General features: G+C 42.0%; 1 long non-coding RNA gene and 1 other non-coding gene across 2 annotated transcripts in view; one reads left to right on the top strand and one right to left on the bottom strand.

Moving 5' to 3' along the window:
- LOC118664554 overlaps positions 1-16,391 on the bottom strand; it is a 93,731-nt gene that overhangs the window by 42,058 nt on the left and 35,282 nt on the right. The gene's annotated exons all lie outside the window — the stretch shown is intronic.
- LOC118665608 lies at positions 7,045-7,170 on the top strand. Its single transcript, XR_004970704.1, has one exon. It is a non-coding gene; the product is annotated as a U6atac minor spliceosomal RNA (small nuclear RNA).

Raw genomic sequence — 16,391 nt, 5'->3', positions numbered from 1 at the left:
CAATCAATGATTCTCTCTCATCATTGATGATTCTATCTCTCTTTCTCTCTCTCCCCTTCCTCTCTGAAATCAATAAAAATTATATTAAAAAAAAGAATATGTGAGTTGGATCTTGAAACATAAATGTTGTCAGTCAGATATAGTGTGGCTGTTAAACAGGAAGAGCACTCTAGACAGAGGGAATATCATAGGCAAAGACTCTGGGCAGGTAGCTCAGTTGGTAAGAGAGTCATCCCAATGCACCAAGATTGCAAGTCTGATTTCTGGTCAGGATATCACCAATGAATGCATAAATAAGTGGAACAATAAACTGATGTTTCTCTCAAATCAGTAAACAAATTAAAAAATTTTTAAGTATATATTCTTCTAAAAAATGGCGGCTGACTATGTTGCTGCAAGGGATACAGTGGAAAATAAAAATTGGGAAGGAAAAGTGGGGTAAAGGTATGCAAAATCTTGTATACTCCACGCCAAGTAGTTTATGTTAAGAAGATAAAAGCACAGGTCAGCAAAGTCTGGTAGACTGGATACCTTGCCCTGCAGCCAGGACAGGGGTAAAGGGGCACAGGCTTCCGTTGTCTGGGCCAGTATTCAGGAAGGATGGGATCTGGCGAGCCGCACTCAGGAGCCTGCAGCTGGATGGAGCTGCAGGAGAGAAGCATGGCTGGGGTTGCACCATCAGCCAACTAAGAACACCTACTGGTTTGGGGATCAGAGCAGCTCTGCCCTCCCTGCTCAGCCTCTCTCTGGCTGGGCAGAACTTCCATAATTAAAAATCAGGCTTTCTCATTGTTGGTGTCCTCTTTTTTTTTTCAATATATATATTTTTTATTGACTTCAGAGAGGAAGAGAGAGGGAGATAGAAAGATCGATGATGAGAATTATGGATTGGCTGCCTCCTGCCCACCCCTTACTGGGGATTGAGCCCACAACCCTGGCATGTTCCCTTGACAGGAATCGAACCCAGGACCCTTCAGTTCTGCAGGCCGACACTCTATCCACTGAGCCAAACTGGCTAGGGCTGGTGTCCTCTTTTAAGGTCACCTCCAAGCAGACAGAGGAGATTTGTGGGGATTTCTGGTGAGTCTTTTTTTCTTTTCTTTTCCTTATTCCCCCTATTTTAGGCATTAAGTAAGGGACCTGCCACTTGATCCAACTCTCTCTGATCATCTGTATTTTATTCAGAGAGTTGGTACTTTGGAATCTCTCTAAATTTTCCTGACTCTGGTCTTCTAAGCTCCTGACCTTGGATTACTACCTTACTTATTCTCTACTGCTCTATTTGTGTCCCTGGCTGATTCCAAGTTGTTCCAAAACTTATTGGTTTCATGGCTTGGCTCTGCTTTTTACTTTACTCTGAACCTCTGCCTCAGAAACCTAAAAATAAGGGCTTGTCGCCTATTATGGACTGCACTCATTGTTCCTAAGCTGCTCGTAACCTAATCAGGGATGCACAATTTATAAACATTAAACAAAATGCAAAATTGGGCAGAATTAAACTCTAAAATACAATAGTTGGGTAAAGAAAAGGCAGGAAAGTGTAGTGGAAAGAAAACTAAGTCAGGACACCTGGGATTCAGTTCTAGCAGTCACTAACTGGTTGAAGGACTGGCCAGGTCTCTGAACCTCTACTATAAAGTTGGGGGATCATTCTACATGATTTCTAAGAGCACTTAGAACTCTGTGACTAAGTACTATGTGAGGGGGAAAAGGGAGAGATCCATTTGGGTGGCATTTGTTCGGTAAATCTTCCAGAAACAAAACAAAATAGAATTTAAAATAAGTCTTAAGGATGGATGGGATTTTTGACCGAAGATTGACAAGATTGAGAACACTCCCTGGGCAGTTTCTCAGTGGTTAGAGCGTTGGTCTTGGGATGGAAGGGTCACAGGTTTAATTCCCAGTCGGGGCATGTGTGGGAGGCAACCAACTGATGTGTGTCTCTCTCACATCGCTCTCTCTCTCTCTCTCTCTCTCTCTCTCTCTCTCTCTCTCTCTCTCTCTCTCTCTCTTTTCCTTCCCTCCTTCCCTCCCTCCCTTCCACTCTTTCTAAAAATAATCAATGGGAAAAATATCCTCAGGTGAGGATTAACAGAAAATATTGAGAACACTTGCCAGCTTGGAGGTAAAATCATTAGCCAAGTAGGGAGGGAGGAGCGAGCAGAGTGGTTTACAGCACAGAAAACACACCTGTTGAGCAAAGCAGCAGGGAAGCAGTAGGTGGGCAGGTTATGGAGGATGCTGGATGCAAGACTGAGGGGTAGTAGAGGATCCTTGAGGAGGGAAGAGGGTCTGGGAATAGTGGGCAGGATGGACTGGGAGAAGAATATGTTGGGAGGGAGATGAGATTGTGACAGTAGTCCAGGTGTGAGTTATGTAATTTTGGGCAAGGGAGCTGAGGTGTGAGTGAAGAGGAAGTGGAAAATCTGAGAGGCATTTTGAAGAAGAGATTGAATAAGGAGGGGAATGAAGAGGAAGCAATCAAATTTCACAACCAAGGGTGGAGGGTATTTCTTTGGGGAACAGTTGGTCTGTTGGGGAGTTCCATAGATTCATTTTTAAACATGAACATGCCTGAATAGTTTTACTGGAAGTCTTCTAATATAAGCAAGTCTTTGTAGGCAGTTAGAAATGATTGTCAGAACCAGATATATAGGGTTTTTAATCACTGTCACCAAGGCAGTATTCAAAACCATAAAAGTGGATACTATGTTTGAAGGAGAATATTACAAAAAGAGTGTCATACAGGTAAATTATTGAAAGAAAAAGGGAATAATAATAATAATGGTATTGCCCTAACTGGTTTGGCTCAGTGGATAGAGCATTGGCCTACAGACTGAAGGGTCCCAGGTTCGATTCCAGTCAAGGGCATATACCTTGGTTGTGGGCACATTCTCAGCAGGGGGTGTGCAGGAGGCAGTGGATCGATGTTTCTCTCTCATCGATGTTTCTAACTCTCTATCCCTCTCCCTTCCTCTCTAAAAAATCAATAAAATATATTTTAAAAAATAATGGTATTCCTTTGGCCTGTCTCACAAATTTCTCTCTCTCTCTCTCTCTCTCTCTCTCTCTCTCTCTCTCTCTCTCTCTCTCTCTTCGGCATGAATATTAGCTATCTTTTCATTTCTGAATAATTGTGTTTGTAAGATAGATTAGCTTATAGTTGCACACAACATGTCAGTGGCTGAAAAGTACTTCTCATTCATTCTATGTCTTTCACTTCCTCACACATTTTATTGGGCAAAGAAACTCACACAGCAAGTCAGTATTTGAAAGCAGTGGATGTGCAGTTCTCCCGCATTAATTGAGAGTGGGAATATTTGTAAACAGTTCTAGCAAGAATCACATAACAAAATTTTTTCCTTCTATCTGCAACCATGCCTTCTCCACCCGTTTATCTGTATCATCACTAAAATGTTCCTGGTATTAGCATTTTATAACCAGTGGTAACAGCCTAATTCCTACGTGAACATGTTATTTCAGCTTCTTTTCTTTTAGATTTCTCCTTATTTTGATACTGCCTTCCTTTGGTTCCATGGTTTGCTCTCTTTTATCCTTCCTTTCCCTATTCTTGGAACTAAAGACTCAAAAAAAATGCTATACCTGCAATCAAAACAATTTTTTGCCCCCCTTTGTCCTCCCTGTAGTTCCGCTTCTTTCTTTCTCAATAACAAATTTCTTCCCTCTAGGTCCTGTCACACTTCCTTCTTCTACTTTTTCACTTCCTTATCACTCAGAGTTGACAGCCATCCGAGATCAAAATAACCAGCTGACAAGCAATAGATATTACTCAATCCACTGTTTATTCTGTTCGACATTAATTAGTTGGTTCCCCTGATTTTCACAGCTTGTGCACATCCCATCAATTGTTGACTTGATTAATTCTGATCAGAATTAATTTTTTCCCATCAGTATCCCACAGAATGTTGTTTGAATCTCTAATATGATTATCACAGTCTGCTCTGTCTCAGGGTTATTTTTGCATATGCTCTCTCACATCCTATAGATTAAGCTGTGATTTGCACATCATAGATACTCAATAATTGTTAACTCACTGATGAATCTTATTTATGTCTTAATTGACTATTGCTTTTGGTAACAATTAGATATATCTTGATTCAGCAAATGGCACTTATTAAACTCTCATTCATATCTAGGAAAAAAAGGAATATACAGTATTTTTCTATTGATGACCTCTCTACCTTTCACCTCTCATATTAGACTGTAATATTATTGCTTGTTTATTATTCATACTACACCTACCTCCCAAAGGGCTTTGAATAGAAATAAGGCAGTAAATTGATTGATTTATTCATTCACTAATTTATTCAATGATTACCGATGAGTGCCTATTATGAGCTAGACATGATAGAAAGTCTAATAAGGCAAGGTGGCCTCTTTCAAAATCTGAGAGCAGGTGGGAGACCGATTAGGAAAGCAATTGCTACAATGTGATAAATGCTATGGCACAGAGGAGAAGCATCTAAATCCGACTGGGGCTTCTTGGGAGATAGGACCCTGGGATCACTTTGAGGTTAAGAAGAGATAGGTAGGGAACTGGGGTGAAACAAAGGCTCTTTATGTGAAGGAAACGTGCCATGTGCAAAGATACTGAAAGGCGGGGAAAATACAAGCTCTAGGAACTGCTCAAGAGAGTAAATAGGACTGAAACATAACATATAGGCTGAAGGATGACAGATGAAGCTAGGAAGATGAGCTGGTGTCAGATCTAAAAGGGGTTTGTGTACTAAGCCAAAGGCATTTTAACTTCAAAGCAATGGCGCATATCTGAATTCCTTCCCTGGTGGGATCTAGGATGCCATTCTAAAATTATAGTTCTAGAAGTTGGGTCTGGTTATGAATAGGGTAAGATTTTCCCATATAGTGCAGGGAATGGAATTAAGATTATTTGAAAGTGACAGCCCAGAGGCAAACCCAGGATTTATTCAAAATTGAGAAGAAAAATCAGGAATAATGAATATGAAACATATACTGAAAGACAAGAGAAAAGAGGTCAAAACAGAGGATCAGGGGTCTGATTTCTGAAAGTCTCCTTCCCCCTTTCTGGGCTCCTTCAGCAAGTTTTCTGGGTGGGAGAAGAATATTCTGAACCAATTTGGGCCTGAGGCCCTCCAAGGATTTTAAGCAGAAGAGTGATAGGGACTCTCACTCTCTTCTGAACTCTAGGCCCACAGCATCTCGTCCTGTCCTGTGAGCCCTCCCCCACATGTATCTGGCCTAGAGTCCTCAATAAATATTTAGTGAATGATATGAATTTGCTGCTAATTGTTAAATACAAGAATGCTTTTATTTAGTCTATTTATATGTTACGTGAGTATAATGCCACGGGAAAACGAATTTTGTACAAATACATAAGAACTCACTCTTATTTATTTTTAATAAATGTCAACTGAAATTATATTATTTACCCAGCTATTCAAATGTAACACTAACCTCTTTTTTCAACAGTATCTCAGGCATGCAAATTTAAATCATATGCATTAAGAAAGAAAACAGGCCCGACTAGCGTGGCTCAATAGCTGAGCAAAGACCTATGAACCAGGAGGTCACAGTTCGATTCCCAGTCAGGGCACATGCCTGGGTTGTGGGCTTGATCCCCAGTAGGGAGCATGTAGGAGACAGCCAATTGATGTGCCTATCTCTCTACCCTTCTCCCATCCTCTCTAAAATCAATAAAAACATATATTTTAAAAAGAAAGAAAACAATAAAAAATAAACCCCCAAAAGAAAAACTAACTAAAATATAAGAACAATATAACACAACCAGTTTAGCAGTCATATGGTATAAGTCTCCATAACAACAGTAACCCAGAAACAGTGGCTGAGATAATGTAAAACATGAGTTCAGACAATGCGATGCTGCTCACAAATCTTGTGTGTATGTGTGTGAATCACCCATCATAACTGAAGTTGGGCGGCTAAATGTCATGACGGCAATAGCAAAAGCTACAGTCTTCTGGGCAGAAGCTTCACTGTTTGCCTGCCATCCTTAAACTGGGGAGAAATGTGTGCTTTGGATCTGTCCATAAGGAGAGAAGGCTCTCTAAGTAAATATCAGTTAGACAGGGTGTGTCCAGCCTGCACACATGTCACAATGGTGCCATCATGAGACAAGTCCATGTAATATAAAAAGCAAGGGAGGAAATACAAAATGCTAAGAGCTGCAGAGCCCCCTGGATTACCAGTTTTTCACAGTACAGGTATCAAATCTGTGGGTGTATGTACGAACATCCTAAATTGGATGTGCATCATAAGTTGAGTCAACAGGCATTTAAACCTGAATTAGGATTTCAGTTATTTATATGAACTTCCTGCCTCAGATTTCAGGATGGTTTCGTCATACTTCACATCACCAGAGAACACAAAGCAGCATTAATTTTCTGCAAAGATGAGGCCTATGGCATAATAATAATAATAAATAAGTATTTGGTCTTTGTCCCAGGTTCCTGGCACACAGCTCCTAAAACACTTGGAGTGATGAGTGTCTTTTGTATACTAATAAGATGACTGGTGACCCCATAAATAGCTTCAGGATGGGGGGGGGGTGGCCAGAAATACCAGGCCTTGATTAGAAACTTGGAACTTTCAGCTTCACGCTGCCGCACCACCCCCCCCCCCCCCGCCCCCCGCCACACACACACACACACGCGCTCGACCTCCAGACAGGGGAGAGAGGCTAAAGATTTAATTCCATCACCAATGGCCGATTATTTAATTAATTATACCTCCGCAATGAAACCTCCATAAATACCCCTAAATGAAGGGTCTGGATAGATCGCTTCCAGGAGGGTGAACACAGGGAGGTTCTGGGAGGATGGTACTCTAACTCCTTGGGGACAGAGGCTCTGTGCTCTGGAACCTCTCAGACCTTGCACTGTGCACCTCTTCATCTGGCTGTTCAGTTGTATCCTTTATAATAGACCAGTGAGTTCTGTGAGCTGTTCTAGCAAAGGATTGAACCTAAGGAGAGGGGTATGGGAATGCCTGATTTGTAGCTGGCTGAATCGAAGTACAGGTGACCTAGTGTTGTATGAAAAGAGAGATGGTTAGCAGTCCTCCTGACAAGGAAAGAAGAGGCTCTTGGGCCTAACAACACGCACACAATTAAGGCATTGCCACCTACTTCGTGGCACCTAATCATCATTAAAAAAGAAAAAAAGTACAGGTGACCTAATATTTGTGACTGGCTTCTGAAGTGAGGGGGTCTTGTGGGACTGAGCCCTGAAACCTGTAGAGTCGGATGCTCCCTCCAGGTGATTAGCATCAGTATGGAATTGAATTGAAGGACCATTCAATTTGTGTCTGGAGAACCAGGGAGTTGGTTGGTGTGAGAAAAAACAATACATAATTTTGGTGTTAGAAGTATTACAATACTTACAGTACTGTTTTTCCAGCTCACCCTATGTAAATATATCTTTCAAATGTTACCATTGTCTTTGTTTAAAAATTAGTTTTTTAGCAAAATCTCACAGGATATCTGCATGTGTGTATGTGAGTGTGTGTGTGTGTGTGTGTATCATGAGAAGTTCAGAATAATGGCTTTAGTAGATACAGAGGTGGGTCTGATTTTTTGTACTCAAACATTCCAGGTCTAGATTAATGTTGCTCTGTTCTTTCTTCTCTATTCTTTCCTTCCTACAAGTAAATTCCAAGTTAACTCACTGCTTTTGGAAACCAATATCATCCCTTCCCACTCAGTTACCTCTCTACTTTGTTCTGCCAAATGCTCCATTTTCTAACACACTCTGCAAGGCAATGGAGAGCCAAGGAATTATTTTAATTAAGCCTTGAAAACATGGTAAAATTTGCCATGTGATTTTAGGTAATCACTTAAGCCAAAGGCTATTATAGAAGACTAGGTCCTGGTGCATGGATTTGTGCACATTGAACGGAAATTAATTAGAAGAAATATTTTAATATCACTATTCGTGTCTTGCTAATGAAAAGAAAATAGGATTCTACCAAGTCTCCTATCTACCTACTCCAGGACTTCTGTGAGGATCAAGTGAGATGAGGCATAGGAAAACGCTTCACAAACATTTGGTTAAACTGTAAAATGTTGCCACCTGGCTATAAAGCAAGTCATGTTCCTGGGTTGAAGAAACTCCAAGGAGGCTAGTCGCTAGGGAGAGGAAGCTGGGCGTTGCTACGTGACGGCATTACCCAGTGCTCACAGCCACCATTTTCAGGCTGGGTGGGCTGTGGGCCACATTTTGCGCCATGGGGTCATGGCAGCGTTGGCTGAGATCTGGTGGGGTGTCGCTCCAGGGTGGTGGTGGAGCCTCTATCCCACTTGGGGTAAGCTGAGTGTTGGTTTGTCAGCACCAGGTCTGTAGTGCCATTTATTTTTAAATGGCCAGTGCTCATCATGGCAGCTTCTGTGTGGAGTGTCGGCCCCCTGGTGGTGTGAGCATCATAGCTACTGGTCAGACGGATGGACACTTAGCCTTTTATATATACTAGAGCCCCAGTGTACAGATTTGTCCCTCAGCCTGGCCTGCAGAGATGAGGCCAAAACCAGCTCTCTGACATCCCCCAAGGAAGCGGTTCTCAACCTGTGGGTCGCAACCCTTTTGGAGGTCGAACAACCCTTTCACAGGGGTCGCCTAAGACCATCCTGCATATCAGATATTTACATTACAATTCATAACAGTAGCAAAATTACAGTTATGAAGTAGCAACGAAAATAATTTTATGGTTGGGTCACAACATGAGGAACTGTATTTAAGGGCCAGAAGGTTGAGAACCACTGCCCCAAGGGATTCCCAATTGTGAGAGGGCGGTTCTCAGGTGATGCACCCCGGAATCAGGCTCCCTCCTCTCTAATTCTGGTGCATTACCCAAGAACTACAACTGCCAAGTCACCACAGCGTGGCAGCTCATGTGTTGAGTGTCTGCCCCCTGGTGGTCAGTGCACGTCATAGCTACTGACTGACAGTCGAATGGTCAGACAGTTGAACAGTCTGACGGTCAAATGGTCACTTAGGCTTTTATATATATAGATAGTGGGTTTAAGGAAGAAGGCTAGTGGTGTAGTGCACAAAAACACAGGTTCTGGAAACAGCTCAACCTGGGTCCAAATCTAATTTCCAACACTCATTGAGCTGTATAACCTTGAACCAGTTAATTATCCTCTCCAAGCCTGCATCTCTTCAACAAGGGCACAGTAATGGTTTTTAATTAAGGCATGATTATAAAGTGCTTAATACAGCAGTTCTCAACCTTGGCTGCACATTAGAATCACCTGGGAATCTTTTTAAAATCCTGATTTCTGGGCCTCATCCTCCGGAAATTCTGTTTCTTTGTTATGGGGTGGGGCCACAACATTAGTAACAAAGAAACAGAATTTCCGGAGGATGAGGCCCAGAAATCAGGATTTTAAAAAGATTCCCAGGTGATTCTAATGTGCAGCCAAGGTTGAGAACCACTGGTTTCATGTAAAGCCTGACACAAAGTATTCACAATGGCAACATTAAGCTTAACTGCCCTGTTGTTCTGTGAATGTTTTTCAACTGGGTCTTAGCTAGACTTTAAACTCCTTCGTATTAGCATCTATTTCCTTTCCCGTTAAGGGCACCTGATATAATGCCTGTCTCCCTGTCCTGACTAGAAGGTTATTCAAATGTCATCCCATTCCAACTGTGGGACAATTTTTTGTCAAAGGAAGGCCAAGCTGGTCTTTCATACCCTCTTCTTTCTTTTAGTGCCCCTGAGACCTTATTCATTTTAGGCTTCGCTTTCTGAACTCATACTTTATTAAATGCCACCCACCCACACCACCTGTCTTGCCTTCCCAGAATGAATCTTTCACTAAAACTTACTCTGCCACATCACATACTTTCCAGCTCTATCTGCTTGCTGGTTTATTTAATATATTCAAAATAACTCATCCTGAGTGCTTACAAGGTGCTATGAGCTAGGGAAACAAAATGAAAGTGGTACAGTTTTATACTCCAGTTATCCGTATTCTGCTTTTGCCTTACACATTGGTGATTATCAGCCCCAGAAGTAAAACCACCTGTGTAGTTTCAAAATCTACACATGCTTCTGTCCCACCTAATTTAGTAAATCTGGGTGGGATTCAAATATATAAAATTTCTAAACCTTTCTCAAGAATTTTACTGATTAACTAGGGCAAAGAAGAACCAAATGATATGTTTAGAGTAGGAAGATGATAGGAATCTGGAAGTGTTGTGTAATGTAGGGGAGGAATACGTTTCCTTCTTCCATACTAGGTTATTTGGCTTCTCTAATAATTAAAGTGACAGAACACAGGTTAACAGGAGAAAAAAAAAGCCCAGTGACCATTGTGGTGGAACGACCTGAACAACTGGTTGCTATGATGTACACTAATCACCAGAGGGCAGATGCTCAATGCAGGAGCTGCCCCCTGGTGGTCAGTGCCCTCCCACAGTAGGAGCAGCAAGCACAGCAAAGGTGGCAGGAGCCTCTCCCACCTCGTGGCAGTACTGAGGAGCGGTGAGTAGGCGGGCAGTTAGGAGCGAACAGGCGGGTGGTTAGGAATGAGGGGTCCCGGATTGCAAGAGGGCACAGGTCAGGGTGTGGGACACCTGCCCACACACGAATTTTGTGCACTGGGCCTCTAGTGAAAACAAAAGATTCAGAGAAGTGACCAGACCAGTGAACTTTTATACCTTTTAGACAAAACATAATAATAAATTAATAAATTTGTGGAAGAATTAACAAGACAAAGGGCTTTGGGCTAGGCATAGTAAAATGGTAACAAAGTAACAAGACTTGTTTATATAGCATTCTCGACCCTAAGTTCCCTATCTCTGGTGATAAGAATGCCTTCTAACCTTCTGGTACAGGGAAGGCACCTATCACATGGGAGGTTTATTTCCTGATTTTAGGGGGACAAAGGAGGGTCAGAGTGTCTTCTTGCACCAGCTGTTTTTCAAGTACCTTTATTTCAAAATAATCAATATGCATAAGTAACACTTTGGGTAACATGTTCTGAACCCCTACAATGGAATAGATATGGGAGACTTAAGAACGAGTAGTTTTTCAGGGGGTAGAAGAGCATTCCAGGAAAAGAAAAAGCATAAATTCTAAACTCAAGGTCTTTGAATTTATCAGTATAGTTATTATTAATACACTGGTAGAAAAGGGTTAGGAGACGCAGCTATGAATAACTCGGGAATGAAAGGATTGTTTGGTACACACCCTATTATGCATACTTACTGTCAATTTCTGGGGGAAATGCCTTTGTTTTTGTCCACCAATGGACAAACATATAGTACTAGAGGCCCGGTGCACAAAATTCGTGTACGGGTAGTGTCCCTAGGCCTGGTTGGCAATCAGGGCCGATTGGGGCCTTCCGGCTGCTGGCCAGGGCTTTCCTTCACTCCATGCCATCCCTGTGTCAGTGCACATCATAGCAAATTCCCGAGGGGACACTTTGCATATTAGCCTTTTATATATGTAGATAGTAATCATTTTGTTTTTACAGTTAGTTTTTTCTATAAATTACAAAACCTCTCCTGAGACATGTGACTTTAGTTTGCAATCCCACAACTTGTAGACAGTAGGTTTCTCAATTCATGGGTATCGAATGAATGACTGATGGCTTCTCTGTCATGATCATAACAACGCGATTTTTGCCCTGACTGGTGTTGCTCGGTATTTATAGCATCAACCCACCCACTGAAGGGTCACGGGTTCAATCCTCAGTCCCTATAGAGGGCATACAGGAGGCAACCAATTGATGTGTCTCTCTCACATCAATGTTTTTCTCTCTCTCTCTCTCTTCCTCCCTCCTTCCTTTCCACTCTCTCTAAAAATATCAATAGAAAAAATATATCTTTGTGTGAAGATTAATAAAATAATAATAATGATGATAATAAAATGTGAGATAGGAGATATTGGGGGCAGCTAGCCAATCAATTCCACTTGCAAAGCATGAAAGCGATCACCTGTTCTTTGTCCAGGTATTGTGGCCCTGTTGTGAAATATGCCAAACTTATCCATTTATTTGACAAGAATGTATTGAGTTCCTGTTATATACCAAGCCTTCTACTTATATATTCATTTCCAAAGAGATATGTATTAATTGCTTGTTTTAAAATATATTTATAAGTTAATATTAGGGAAAAGAAATTTGTACTTAATTAATACCAACCATATGTTTGCTATAAAATATGTCTACAAATCTAACCTACATAATACTATATAATTTTTATTCCTCATATCAATCTTGAAAATAATCTTCCCCCCTCCCATCTTTGTTTTTACAGATAAAGAAATTGACACTCGAAGGTGCAAGGTCCAAGATCATGTGGCTAATGGGTTAAAGCACCAGAATTTGGACAGAGCTTTGTGTTGCTTCAAAGACCTTTCTTCGCATTACGCTACCTCTTGAGTTTGCCCAAAGGACCCTTTATATGGCTAAGCAGGTTGTTAGTAAAATAATGAATCCATGAGCAAAGCCAGATCTGAATGACTAAACAGGGACCACTCAACAAACAGCCCACCTGGCACACATAAAAATTTTCACTTTAAACTAACAGATTATCCTGAAGACAGCTATAGTAACAATCAACTTCTCACCACTTGAAGTTCTTGGAAATATAGTTTATGATGGAGTCTCTCAAGCACTAAACGAAGTCAACATTTATCAGTTTTCATTAATGCAGATGATCAAGGCTAATAATTCAGAATGACTTTTTTTTTTTTTTTTTTTTTTTTTACTAATTTTGCTTGCTTGATTGTTTTTAGGACATTCTTTCAATATATTACTTCTAAACAGCATGACAAGTCTTAGCAACTAATGGTTAATTTGGCCAGTGTGAACAACCAACTTGGATAAGAATACTGATTTGACAGCCAGAAAGTAAATCGGGGTCAAATTCAAAGCTATATTCCAGATTGTTAGGCCATGCTAAAACTAACCAAAAGTCTTGAGAAATTTATCGAGGTAATTCCAAAATATCGTGGGAGATATGGGAGTGGAGGAGGAGGATGGGATGGACAATTAGTTAGTGCACCCATCTCGGGAATGAAAGGATTGTATGGTACACACCCTATTCTGTGCAGGAAATGCAAATCTCCCAAGGGTAGCTCCACACTGCAGCACTGGCTGGGCTGAGGTCTCTAACGCAGCTGTCGCCAATCGGTGGTCCGAGGATCACTGGTGATCCGTGAGGTCTGAAAGGTTGGCGACTGCTGCTCTAACGGGTTCCTATGCTGGGAAGGAGATTCACAGACAGATTCAAAACGCCGGAGTGCAGGGGGAGTTATTTCTTTGGAGTGATTTCAAGTGCATGGTATGAAATCCTTGAGGATGAAATCTTGACTCCCTACCTTGGGGAGTGAGGGGCAGGACTTGTTAGAAGCAGTGAAAGGTCTGGGGCAGAGACTCTGCCCCTTACCTCTAGGGAATGGCCCAGATAGACAGATTCTACTCAGGATCAGAAAGGCATCAGATATTCCAGCTCAGCCCCGGACAGTAGTTGAAGGGATTCTCTTCCAGTGGTTCTCAACCTTCTGGCCCTTTAAATACAGTTGCTCATGTTGTGACCCAACCATAAAATTATTTTCGTTGCTACTTCATAACTGTAATGTTGCTACTGTTATGAATTGTAATGTAAATATCTGATATGCAGGATGGTCTGAGGCGACCCCTGTGAAAGGGTCGTTCGACCGCCAAAAGGGTCGCGACCCACAGGTTGAGAACCGCTGCTTTAGGTGGACACTAAGTAGTGCCACTCAAATGTTCACTAACTCAGGCTATTGGGAAGGCCACACAAGTTCTTTAAGAAAATGGACCTAATAAAAATTAACTACAGGGAGACTATGAAAGCCCAAGAGCAGAATTAACTTATTTGGGAGACTAGTAATTACAACTCTGCCTGCGCAGTGCTCCCCACTACTTCAGGGCAAGCAGCCTCAGCAAGCAGGGCAGTGTGGCTGAAGACAGGAGGCCTGAACTCAACTGGTCAGTGTTAAGCCCCACAGCCCAAGAGTGTCACTGGGAGCCCTGCAGTAAGGCAGTCAAATTAGGAGATGGGCACTACAGTTTCCAGACATGTCACGTAGACCTGGGATGGGACAGGACACCCTGGGACTGCCCAGAAGAAAGGGACTTGGAGGGCCAGCATTCCTGATTTTGGTCTGGGTACCATTTTGCTTCCTAACAATGACTTTGCATTGATTCGGTCTCATCCATTACCTACTGGGTTATTGTTTTTAATCAAATCTGATTTCTGCTGGTGTCTATGTTTTACCTATATTTACTCTTATGTGATAAGGTTGAAAATTAATACTTTAAAAGGTATTTATTTGGCAAGGGAGTATAGCAAAGTGGTTAATAGTTTGGACTCTGGAGCTGGGTTCAAATCCTGACTCTACCATTTACTAATCTGTATGTCCTTGAACAAGCTCCTTAAACTCGATTTGCCTAAGCCTTGATTTTCTCATCAGTAAAATGGGAATAATAAAACTTATGTCACAAAATTGTTATGAGGATTAAATGAAATGAATGTATATGCAAAGTGCTTAATTAGTGTCTATATACAATAATTATCAATAAATGCTATTCTTATTATTGTGGCTTTAAAGTGCACAAGTATTATCACATGTATTTTCTCATTGGAATTACTTAGTATTGACATTACAATCCAAGTAAAGATGCAAAAGTGGATTAATAATGGAAGAGAGAGGTTGGTAAAGCAGAAGTTCTCCTCCTCCTTTTCTGGCATCTAACATCAGATGAAGTTGATAAGCCATCTCAAAGCTCTGGGTCTGTGTGTTCTCCTCCTCTTAACCTTCCATGAGCTATCAGTTCCCCTCTCCCCCCTTTTTTTAAACATATTTTTATTGATTTCAGAGAGGAAGGGAGAGGGAGAGATAGAAACATCAATGATGAGAGAGAATCATCAATCAGCTGCCTCCTACACATCCCACACTGGGGATCAACCCCACAACATGGGCATGTGCCCTTACCAGGAATAGAACTGTGACCTCCTGGTTCCTAGGTCAACGCCATGCCAGCTGGGCAGCTCCCCGCTCTTTACTCCTTGGTTGGAAGGTGCCACCATAGGGCCATCACTGGTCCAGCACAACCCATCTCCGTTTTACTTAGTCATCAAACCTTTCTCCATTTTACTCAGAAAATAGCTGTGCCCCTCTGAGGGCAGCAAAAGCACAGCCCAAGCTGCTCACTCTCTGAGCAGGGCCTCTCTCTGGAGGAAATGCCCAGGGCAGTAGAGAGCATTGGTGAGAGCCTCAGTGTCACCCACAGTGTGACACCCTTGCTCTTACTCAAGGCTTCTCTGTATGTGGCTGGGGAAGTCCAGCCTAGTCATCTCTGACGACCTTTGAATGAAGACCCTGCTCTTCCACTGTGGTTGCTTTTGGTGGGGAGAGGTCGCAGATGTAACTGTCCCCACCCACACTCAATATTTCACACTCCTCTACTCAAGCTCTCCAAAGTGCTCTACTGCCTCAGAGAAAAATACGCCATCCCTATAATCCCCCAATCTAATCAGAATGACAATGACAGACTCAATCTGCAGAAGTTATTTCTGCATGGAACAGTTATTTTTGGTGTACTCTTTCCATAAGGTCCTCTAGTCACCAGTCACCCAAGAAAGATGATCACCCCATCAGCTTTCTTCCCCTCCCACACTCCTGAGAAGAGCACATGAAGAGACAGGCAGGTGTGGCTTGACCCCTTGCTAAGCCACTTTCTTAAAAAATGTTTTTATTGATTTCAGAGAGAGGAAGAGAGAGAGAGAAACATCAATCAGTTGCCATCTACACACCTCCTACTGGGGATTGCACCCACAACCTGGGCATGTGCCCTAACCAGGAATCAAACAAGCAACCTACTGGTGCATGGGATGACACCCAACCAACTGAGCCACACTGGCCGGGCCCCTGCTAAGCTACTTAAAACAAGGTTATGCCTGCCAGAGTGGCTCAGTGGTTAAGCATCAACCTATGAACCAGGAGGTCACGGTTCAATTCCTGGTCAGGGCACATGCCCAGGTTGCAGGATCGATTGGTGGGGTGCAGGCAGCAGCTGATCAATAACTCTCTCTCATCATTGATGTTCCTATTTCTCTCTCCCTCTCTCTTCCTCTCTTTTAATCAATTAAAATATATGTATTTTTAAAATAAAGAAATAAAATAAAGTAAAACATTCGAACTCTTAACTGACAGGAAGTCCAAATCTATACTTCGATTCCCTCAGTGTAGTTGTCTTTTCTTCTCCCTGATCCAATGTATTGACCCTGGCTATCATGGTTTTTTCCCTTGGAAATGAAACTGATTTAGGGTTGGTGCCCTTGGGAGATTCTCCTTATCTCTTCTTTTAATTGCTTCACAGAATTTCCGTCCCTGCCCAA

This window comes from Myotis myotis, unplaced genomic scaffold (assembly GCF_014108235.1).
Source record: "Myotis myotis isolate mMyoMyo1 unplaced genomic scaffold, mMyoMyo1.p scaffold_m19_p_10, whole genome shotgun sequence".
Taxonomy (NCBI): Eukaryota; Metazoa; Chordata; class Mammalia; order Chiroptera; family Vespertilionidae; genus Myotis; species Myotis myotis.
This window is presented reverse-complemented; position numbering and strand designations above follow the sequence as displayed.